Raw genomic sequence first — 10,237 nt, 5'->3', positions numbered from 1 at the left:
CTCAACATGTATGTATGGATTTCCACATGTAAATGAGAGAAAGAGAGAGAGAGAGAGAGAAGAGAGAGAGAGAGAGAGGGAAAGAGAGAGAGAGAGAGAGAGAGAGAGAGAGAGAGAGAGAGAGAGAGAGAGAGAGAGAGAGAGAGAGAGAGAGAGGAGTTGCTATAGAGGGGTACTCTCGAGTGGAGTCTGTATGTTACCTCATTCGGATTTACGGTTGAAAGTGGATTTGTATTCTTGTATACAGACAGCTTCCGTGACTTGTCTCAGCATTGCATCAGTGGGATGTGTGGATAAGATGTTTAACTTAAGTCTCCCTAAGGAGCCCTTGTGGCAGTCTACAGCATGCTGATAGAAGATGGAGTTTGCTTTCTTTTCAATGTAGTTGTCCAGGTGTTCTTTGAACCTATCATTGATACTCCTAGAAGTCTCACCTATGTATGACTCTGGGTTAGTCGCGCAAGCTCCTTCTTGACACTTAATTTGGTCTACAGTGCTCTTGGTTTTCCAGTTCACATCTGGGTTTGTAGAACATACTGCACAATTATTTTGACATGTGATTCTATCAAATGGATATGATCTACATAATACTGATTTGATAGTCCTACCTGTCTTTGCTACAACTTTAATCATAAAGTCAGTTGTGTGCAGGATTTTCTTGAATGCCTTACACAATTCGTTCTTAGGTGTGGCGTCAACAAACATTACACTGTGAAATTTCTTGCTATCATACCAAGTATTGGTTTTATTTCTTTTGTTGGTGTCTCTCTCTAACCTATTCCAGAACTTGTTGCGGTTTAGGGGGCATATACCGCTTTCGCTATCTCTTAGAATGCGTTCGAATCTTGTTTTCGCTCCTTTGTACACCCTGATTCTATCGTACTGTGTGTATCCGGAACGTTGCATTCGGAATATGTAGTGCTGGATGTGTTGCTGTCGTTCTTGTGGTTGGCATAGTGGGGACACGTTCCTCATAACTCTAAGTCTGCCACGAGGATGTTGATCTTGGTAGTACTTGACATCGCTGGACCACTATGGATTACCAGTGGATTAGCCATAGGTTTACAATAGTTTGAGTGGAATAAACAGGGTTTAACAGTTCTGTTAATCATACTATTTTCTATCCACAGCTCAGTATCTAGGACAGGTAATCTATTACTGTGGTGTTTAGAGGGGTAGTCTACGGTAACCTTTATACTGCTATGGATAGAGTCAGCTATGTGTTGTATAGCTGCAATCACCTATTCTTCATTTAGCACGCACACACACACACACACACACACACACACACACACACATATATATATACGTACATACACACATACATTTATGCACGAGTATATGTATGTGTATATATTTTAAAATATTTATAACCCCCTCCCCTCTCTCATGCACTCACATAAGCACCTGCTGTCTTTATTCAAGTTCAAAATTACTTTAAACTGGTTTTGTTGACAACAGAGGCTGAGGCCCAGTGATGACGTCACTTGGTTTAACACCAAAATTTACGTAAAAGATTTATGTGAGTTCAATGCACGAAGCATTGAAGGCAAGTATACAACCTCAAGACCTGTTCAAATATGTTTGAGATGGATTTGAACCTGTAAAGGCTTTTCACTGCGGTTTGTCACAGAGAAAAAATTCTCGCAAAACTCAAAAAAGTTTGATCTTAAGTTATTATACATTTTTTTGTCTTAAGCGGGAATTTTTACTCCATGACCGAAATGGAAAGCTTTTCGCGGATGCAAACATCTCTCAAATATATTTGAATTGGTCTGAAGAGAAAGATTATATTTGAGACACATAGTTCTTTTCACGCCTGTTTATATCCTTCCCGAGTTCTAAAGACTCATATAGACTCATATGAGACTCATGTAAGACTCATAAAGTTGTTTTCCAGGTTTCTGCGGTGTATATATTCCCCCCACCCTGGACGGGAAGCCACTCCGTCGCAGGATTACCCATTTTTGCCGGCTGAGTAGACGGGAGCAACGTGAAATGAAGTGTGTTGCTCAAAAACAAAACACACCACCCTGTCCAGGAATCGAAACCACAATCTTACAAACACGAGTCCCACACCCTAAACACTAAGCCACGTGCCTCCATTTCTTACCCTTCGAGGGGACAAAGTAGACAGTGATAAGATTTGATCTTAGATATTGAGAGCAAAGCATTATGGGATATTTTGTCCGGTATTCTACCATTTCTGACCGCACCCGACTTTATCCCTGGTTTCTAGCAACGACACACAGACACACACTGTGGTGGAGAGTCTACCAGACAGATTCCGTGGTTTCGTAAGTAATTATTTTATCAAGTTTGGACTGAGAACGGAAATAATGTAATTTAAGAGCGCAAAGTATGATATGTGAAGCTCTACTGATCCCGTTACTAATACAGCCCTTCATGATAATAATAATCCTTTCTATTATAGGCACAAGGCCTGAAATTTATTTGTATATATGTGTGTGTGTGTGTGTGTGGGAGTATAGTCGGTTACATCGACCCCAGTGTTTGACTGGTACTTATTTTATCGACCTCGAAAGGATGAAAGACAAAGTCGACTTTGATGGAATTTGAGCTCTGAACGTAAAGACGGACGAAATGTCGCTAAGCATTTTGTCCAGAGAGAAAATAGTTCTTCAAGTTCCCTATTAATAATAATAATTTCAAATTTTGGCACAAGGCCAGCAATTTCGTGGGGGTGGGGCAAGTCGATGGCATCAACCCCAATATTCAACTGATACTTATTTTATCAACCCCTAAAGGTAAAGTCGACCTCAGTGGAATTCGAACTCAGACCCAAGAAGAATGAAAGGCGAAGTTGATTTGGGTTCGATTAAAATTTAGAATGTGAAGAACCAGAACAAATCCTGCAAAACATTCTTCTACAATTCTGCACCCCTTCCCCCACACCCGCCGGTGCCATTCAGAAGAATAATGGTTTATTAAGTTGGAACAAAATCATAAGCTTGTAATGGGAGGCAGTCAGGCGGCGCATCGTGTCCTTAAGCAAGACACTTTATTTCTCGCTGCACCAGTCCACTCAGCTGGCAAAAAGGAGTCGTACCTGTAATTCAATGGGGCCAGCCTTGTCATATTCTGTGTCCCTGAGAACTACATTAAGGGTATGCATGTCTGTGGAGTACTCAGCCATTTGCACGTTAATTGCATGAGCAGGCTGTTCCTTTGATCCAATCAACTGGAACACTCGTCGCCATAACCGATGGAATGTCAGTTCTTTTCCCCTTTTCTTTCACTGGTTCTCGTTTTATCGTTCTGAATCTGGCGAGGTTCGAACTCCGCGATGTTCACAGGAAAACACAAGCGTTTCATGACTTACAGAGGAAATTATTGCCAATAAACGACTGCACACACACACACACACACACACACACACACACACGCACACACCTACACACACACACACACACGCACACACTCACACACACACCTACACACACCAACACACACCTACACACACACACACCTACACACACTCACACACACACACACACCTACACACACACACACACACACACCTACACACACTCACACACACACACACAACCTACACACACACACACACACACACACCTACACACACTCACACACACACACACCTACACACACACACACACCTACACACACACACACACACACACACCACACACACACACAATTTAACTGCAAGTCTATCTTCCTTTATTCCTCCCTCCTCTCTGTCAGCGCGACTCTCCGTCTCTGCATCAATCGTCCCTAGACGCGGCCATCATAACTGCACTTCTGTCAACCACTCTTATCACAACACACGCCTCTACCCTCCGCCCCCACCGTTCTTATCATTCATACATTCAGACCCATTTTTCTGTAAGAATCATACCACGAAGCCCCGCCCCTTTTTACCCCGCCCACCATTATTACAATCAATGACGTCATTAGCCAAGTCAATCAATCAATCAATACTCCTCTCCTCTCCTTCCCCTCCTCTCACAACGAGCCTGCTGCTTGTTTAGATTCCCGCCCACTTCAACCCGGTCTTTTCATTCGTCTTGAGATCGATGACAGAAAAATGATCGGCCAAACAGTAGCGGGAAGAGGAGGAGGACGGGGGTGGGGTGGGGTGGGGGTGGGAGATGACGGGGAGGAGTCACTGCGCAGTGGGAAGTGTTCGATATCACAGTTGTTGTTGTTTCTAAGTAGAGAAGGTTGTCACAATGAAATTAAGAATGGTGAGGATCCGACCCAGCTGCAGCAATGATCCTCTGAGTCTGTGACAGTTCAAATCTGACCAGGACAGGTTTTTGCTAAGAAATGAAAGCAAACAACATTCTTCGTCAGATTAGTATCATATCCTTGTGGTGTTGGTGATGGTGGTCATGGTTGTGGTGGCCTGCAATCATCTCCCACTCGTCTTATATTATTGAAGGACACCAACTGAACTACCAGAAACCTTTGCGTTTCTCATTTTGGTAAATATCCAGGGTTCCACAACAGTATGAAGAACTGTTTTATTATTGGTTCGATGACGATGACCAACGTCATGCCACGGGAGAAGAGGGATCAGAGTGTGCCCGGCTGTGGTCAGTCAGTCCGGTGCATTGGGCAACGGGTTGGACACTGGTGGTCTGTTGAGACTTAAGTTGGCTCTGGGTTTATGTAGTCCGTTGTGCTCCTGCGATCCTATTCTGTTCGTGGGAGGTGGCGCCTCTGTCGGTGCTGCTTTGTCAGGTAGGACGGTCTCATGCTTGCGTTTCTTCGGTGTCGAGATTGATCTCAAGGCTGAGCGAGTCCTTGAAGTCAGTGTGGGAGAGGAGGGGCATTAGGCTGGCCATCAAGTTGAAGGAGTACCAAGAGTTCTACTGCTTACGTTGCTGTACGCCTAAGTCGTTTCTGCATGAATTACATGAAAAAGCTGTCGAAATTCATCTTGCCAGACAAGGTACCAGACACAGAGGTCCTTTCTCGAGCTGATCTGCCAAGTATCTACACATTGCTGAGGAGATCGCAACTCGGTTGGACAGGCCATCTTGTTCGAATGCCCGACACGCGATTCCCCAAGAAATTGTTCTGCAGAGAAATGGCGGAAAGCAAGCGCACGGAAGGTGGACATGAATAATTGTAAAACAATATCAATGATTATACAATAGCATCGATAATATCAACAGTTATATAATCAATGGTAACAATTGGTGTATAATCAATAATATCAATAATTGATAAAAAAGGAATCAACATGTATTTGGTCATTCGTTTTTTTTTTTCAGTCAGGTATGACTAGTGTAATGGCTGATGTTTCACAACATGAAACGCCTGGACCATGAATAGGATCTTCTTTTTACATGAAACCAAAGGTAGCCAACGTATTTATGGCTGTATAAGGCTTATTTATAAGTATGTTATTTCCTCAGTATTTAATCCTTTAAATTCTTCTTCTGAAAAAGGCGCTGGTTTCTAACAAAGATACAAGACTCCATCGTTGGAATATAGATAACGAAAACAATGCCACATGTTGAATTTGAGAGAAGTCTCGCATATCGTTACTGTTCCACTTACAGACAGTTTCTGTAATGTGTGTGCTTACTTCCATCCTCTCTTATTGTAAAGAAGGAACTACTGCTTTAACTAACATTGGTTGGGCACTGATGGTCTGTTGAGACTTAAGTTGGCTCTGGGCTTGTGTGGTTCACGTTTTCTTTGTGCTCCTGCGATCCTCTTCCGTTCGTGGGAGGTGGAAGGCTATGACAGCAGGCTATGATTTGATAAGGATTCGTCAGTTAACATCCGGATCCACACCAACACAAACATTAGACAACACAAAAAGTACCGTCACACAGACAACAACGCCTCCAGCTCAGCCATCGCCTACAGAACAAAAGCTATCACCACCACCACAACCCCACCTCAAAAGAAAGCTTTCGGAAGAACTGTCAAATTCTCAGATCCCGAATTTTGTGCTAGTGAGGAGAGCAAATAAAGATCTCATGGCCCTCATAGCTCGAAATAAAGAGATTGAGAGAGAGAGAGGGAGCAATTCATGACGCCAGCACCCTTAAAGTGCCTGAAGAGCTGTTGTTAGTGCGTGTGCCACAAACAACGTACAAGAACATTCAGGAGGTCTTCCCACACGACGTGGGAACTCCCAATGTAACAGCAGCCTCTAAAAGACTTTTAAAGGGGTTCTCCAACCAGAACCAGAGGCCAGGCCATCCGACCGCCAACAGCACCGGCAAGGTAAGTAACCTCGCTCTTTTTCTTTCTCAGAGCTCTTTCCGACCGGCATGGAATTGATTAGAGTGAGCTGTGTAAATGTATGTGGCCTAGGGTCTCACTGGAAGCAGGGACGCCTGCTCAACGGCCCCAGGTCACTATCTGTAGATGTGACAGCTGATAAGAAAGCCAGGATTTCCGACACACGCGATCTGACCCACATTTTCGACGATTTTGAGATCTACGCCTCTCTTAGTCGGCCTGGAATGGGGTGGTGGAAGGTGGCAGTACTGTTTAGGAAAGTGAATTTCGAGGTACGGAAGATTTTCCCGGCTCGGGAAGGTAAGATGGTGGTCCTGGATGTGAGTAACAGCTAGGGTGGTGCTTTCACACTAGTCGCTGTATATGCCCCAGTTGGGACGAGGAAACCAAATTTCTTCAGGCGTTTGGAGGTTTTCCTTAGGACATCTCACTCTTTAGTTCTAGTGTGCGACTGGAACGCCATTTTGGATGCACGCCTGGATAGGATGGGGCTAGCCGATAGGAGAAGGTGGTGGTGCGAAAGCCTCACAAACCTGCTCAGTCGTTTTCAATTGGCTGACAGGGATCAACTGGACTTCCCGAGTGCACGAATGTCGGACATGGCAAACAGCCAATCTCACTCAGAAATGGGCAGAGAGGAAGCTGTCCCTGAAAGGTCGGGGGGAAGTGGCGAATGCGTACATCACTTACGTCATCTACTACCGCTTGGCCGTCGTCCCTTGTCCTACTTCGTGGTTGATCAAGTTGGAATGCTTGCTCTTCCGTTTTCTGTTGAAGGGATGTGTTCCGCTCGTTAGACGGTCCATCTGCTGTCAACAACCGCTGAGTGGAGGGCTGAGCATGCCGTGGCTAATGATGCGCAGACACGCACTGAGACTGCGTCATCTCTAGTGCTTTCTTAACAGTAAACAGGTATGGTCGCCGTTTGTGAAGCAAGATTTTCTGCACCTCGTCTCATTGACGGAGCTACAGTCGTAGATCAAGCGTTGACCAAGAAAGGGCGCTTGGCACCTTGGAGTGTTGACAAGCGCTTACAACTTTCTGCCAATCGATGGAAGTACCAGTATGGAGTTCTATAAGGGATTAGTGGCGGGAAAGAGCGACGACGTACTCGGGAAAACTCTGGGCGTCGAGAGGGATCAACTCACTGGTCTTTTCCGGAGGACTTTCGAGCCGGAGTCTATGGGTAACTTCGAGAAATCCCTGGCCTGGCAGTGCTTCCAGGGAACTCTGCCGGCTTGAGACAACCTTTAAGACACGGAAGTGCTGTCAGACGGACCTGTCCGAGGTGTGCGCAGGGCGACGAAACCGTCCTGCATGCACTTGTCCAGTGTCTGTGCATTACCGATTTGTGGAGCCTTGTCGAACAACTATTGTCACGTGTAGGATGAATCCGGTTATCAGCCAAGTCCATCATGAAGATCGCCCCTTCTTTAGGCCGAGAAGGAAAGGCAGTTTTCTTCTGTCTGGTGGCCATGGCGAAATAGGTAGTGTAGTGAACGGAATTGGAAGGACTGAAGACAAATACTTTCCTCTTCGGCCAAGCCCTCATCGACTTTTTCAAGTTCCACCTGAAAAGAAAAGTGAGAGTAGAGAGGGAAGTTCTTCCCCCCCCCTAGTAAATTTGTTCAGTCAATGTGGCGAGGTTGGCCCTTGTGAATGGACCTACTCTGGCCTTTCGTTTGTAAATCGGCGGAGCATGAGAAGGAGAGAGGCGCCTGTAGGAGGTGCCTCTGGCGGTCGGGATAACCAGAATGTGTGGGGTTCGTCGACTGTCCCTGTGAAGGGGACTCCCTCCTTTTGGGGGAATTTTTATTGTTTAATTATTTTGTTAATTGTTTTTTGATGGTTATTGCATACACGGCATTGTTCCACACCCCATTTGTCCCTTGTATTGTATCTCCCTTTTTGTTTTGTGTTCAGCCCTTGTGGTCATTAAAAGAAAGTGTTACTATTATTATTATTATTATTATTATTATTTGTTGAAAACTCACAGCTTACTTCGCTGGATATGATGGAAAGTGTCAGCTGTCCACAGCCAGCAGACAAAGGTGACACTTGTTTTACTGGTCGGGCTTCAAAAACCCTGCGAAAGAATTATTGCAGTTCCAAGCGATGCTGATTTTTGTAGGTGTTCTACCTTCACACTTGCACCTGCATACTTGGCCGTAAATTTTTTTTCCTTCCGTGCTTTTTTTTTGTACTCATTTCTGCCATGCTGGTTGTTGAGTGTTGATACTTCCAAGTGCACCAATTACTATTGGTGTCACGTCTACTCTCCTCATTGTCCACAACCTTCGTATTTCCCACTTTATATCGTCATAGGTGTATTTCTTCTTCTTCTTTCACATTGATTCTGTTGCCACTGGGACAGGCTATGTTGATAATAATACATGTTCTTTCTCTTTTATTCACCACAACAATGTCCGGTTTCCGATGTCTGGTCAAGTGGTCGCACTGGATCATTACATCCCACAGGATTTTGCAATTCTCAGTCTCGGTGACTCCTTCTGGGGTTTGCTCATACCATGTCTTTGCTCTTTGTAGGCCGTGATTTTCACAGATCTCCCAATGGATCCTTCTTGCCACATTGTCATGGTGTCTTTTGCATTCGAGTTGTGCCAATTTCGGGCACTCGCTAACGCTGTGCCATACCGGTTCACCCCTCTCACCACACAATCTGCATTTGTCACTAACGGTAGTGTTGTCAATTCTGCACTTCATATAATTGGTCCTTAACGCTTGTTCCTGAGCTGCGCATATGAGTGCTTCTGTCTCTAACTTCAGGTCGCTCCTCCTCATTCATAGCCATCGGTCCTCTCTATCTGTTTTGGCGATCACATCTCTTGCAAACTGGCCGTCCATTTTTTGCCTTCCATACTTATTTTTTTTTCTGCTCATTTCTGGTTAAATTTTTTTTTTCATTACACAATTTTCAGTTTTGATGTCGCTGGTTTTCTTCGTATGTTTCAACAATGGCTCCACGGCATCTTTTATATACCACCCTAATCTGTTTTCCTCTGCTTCGGTACAGTCCTGACATGTGATCAAACCTCTCCCGACCTTTCCCCTGGACAAATACAGCCTATTAGTGCCACTCTTAGGGTGGAAGGCTCCGTGTACTGACAGCATTTTTCTAGTCTTGGTATCTATTTTCTTCATTTCTCTCTTTTGCTATTTTATAATTCCCGCTCCATACCGAAGTGTTGCTATCACCCACGTATAAACTGCTTCGATTTCATTCCATCCAATCAATTTTGAGCACAACACCAACCTCAGTCTTCGGAAATACTCCATCCTCAGTTGCTCTTTCATTTCCTTTCCCATTATCTCGTTGCACTCAAGTACACCAAGATAATTATATCCTTCCGTTTCAATTTGTTTAATCAAATCTCTATTCGGTAATTCCATCTCTGCTAGGGTCTGTACCGTGCCCCTTTTTAGGTAGATTACTCCGCATTTCTAGAGTCCAGATTCCATTCTAATATCGATAATAAAACAAGGGACCGTGTTCACCAAGGAACTCACTTATGTCTCATCTTTGCCATACAGTTTCAAATCATCCATGAAAAGGAGGAGGTTGATTGTTTGGGATTTTCCCTTTAGTTGGTACCCCTAGTTCATTTTTCTAAGTACCAAGGTCATGCAGGGAACACACATCCATCCCACCATACTTCTCGTCAGGAAACACGTCACATTCCTCGCAATTCCAAACAGATCTTGGCCCTCAATGATCCACCAATGTGGAATCATATCATAAGCTTCGTGATAGTCAGTCCAGACCATTCCCAGGTTTGTTCTTCGCTTACAATCTTGCATTACCATTTTGTCTATCAATAATTGATCATGGATACCTTTGCATCTCCTTCTACAGCCTTTTTGTTCCGGCGGTAATATATCGTTCTCATCAAGAAATTTATATAATTCTTCTTTAATTCCTCCTGATAGAAACTTCCACGTTAATGGGAGGCAAGAAATTGGTCAG

Source organism: Octopus sinensis, linkage group LG9 (assembly GCF_006345805.1).
Source record: "Octopus sinensis linkage group LG9, ASM634580v1, whole genome shotgun sequence".
Taxonomy (NCBI): domain Eukaryota; kingdom Metazoa; phylum Mollusca; class Cephalopoda; order Octopoda; family Octopodidae; genus Octopus; species Octopus sinensis.
The sequence above is the reverse complement of the archived record's forward strand: the minus strand, read 5'-3'. Positions refer to the sequence as shown.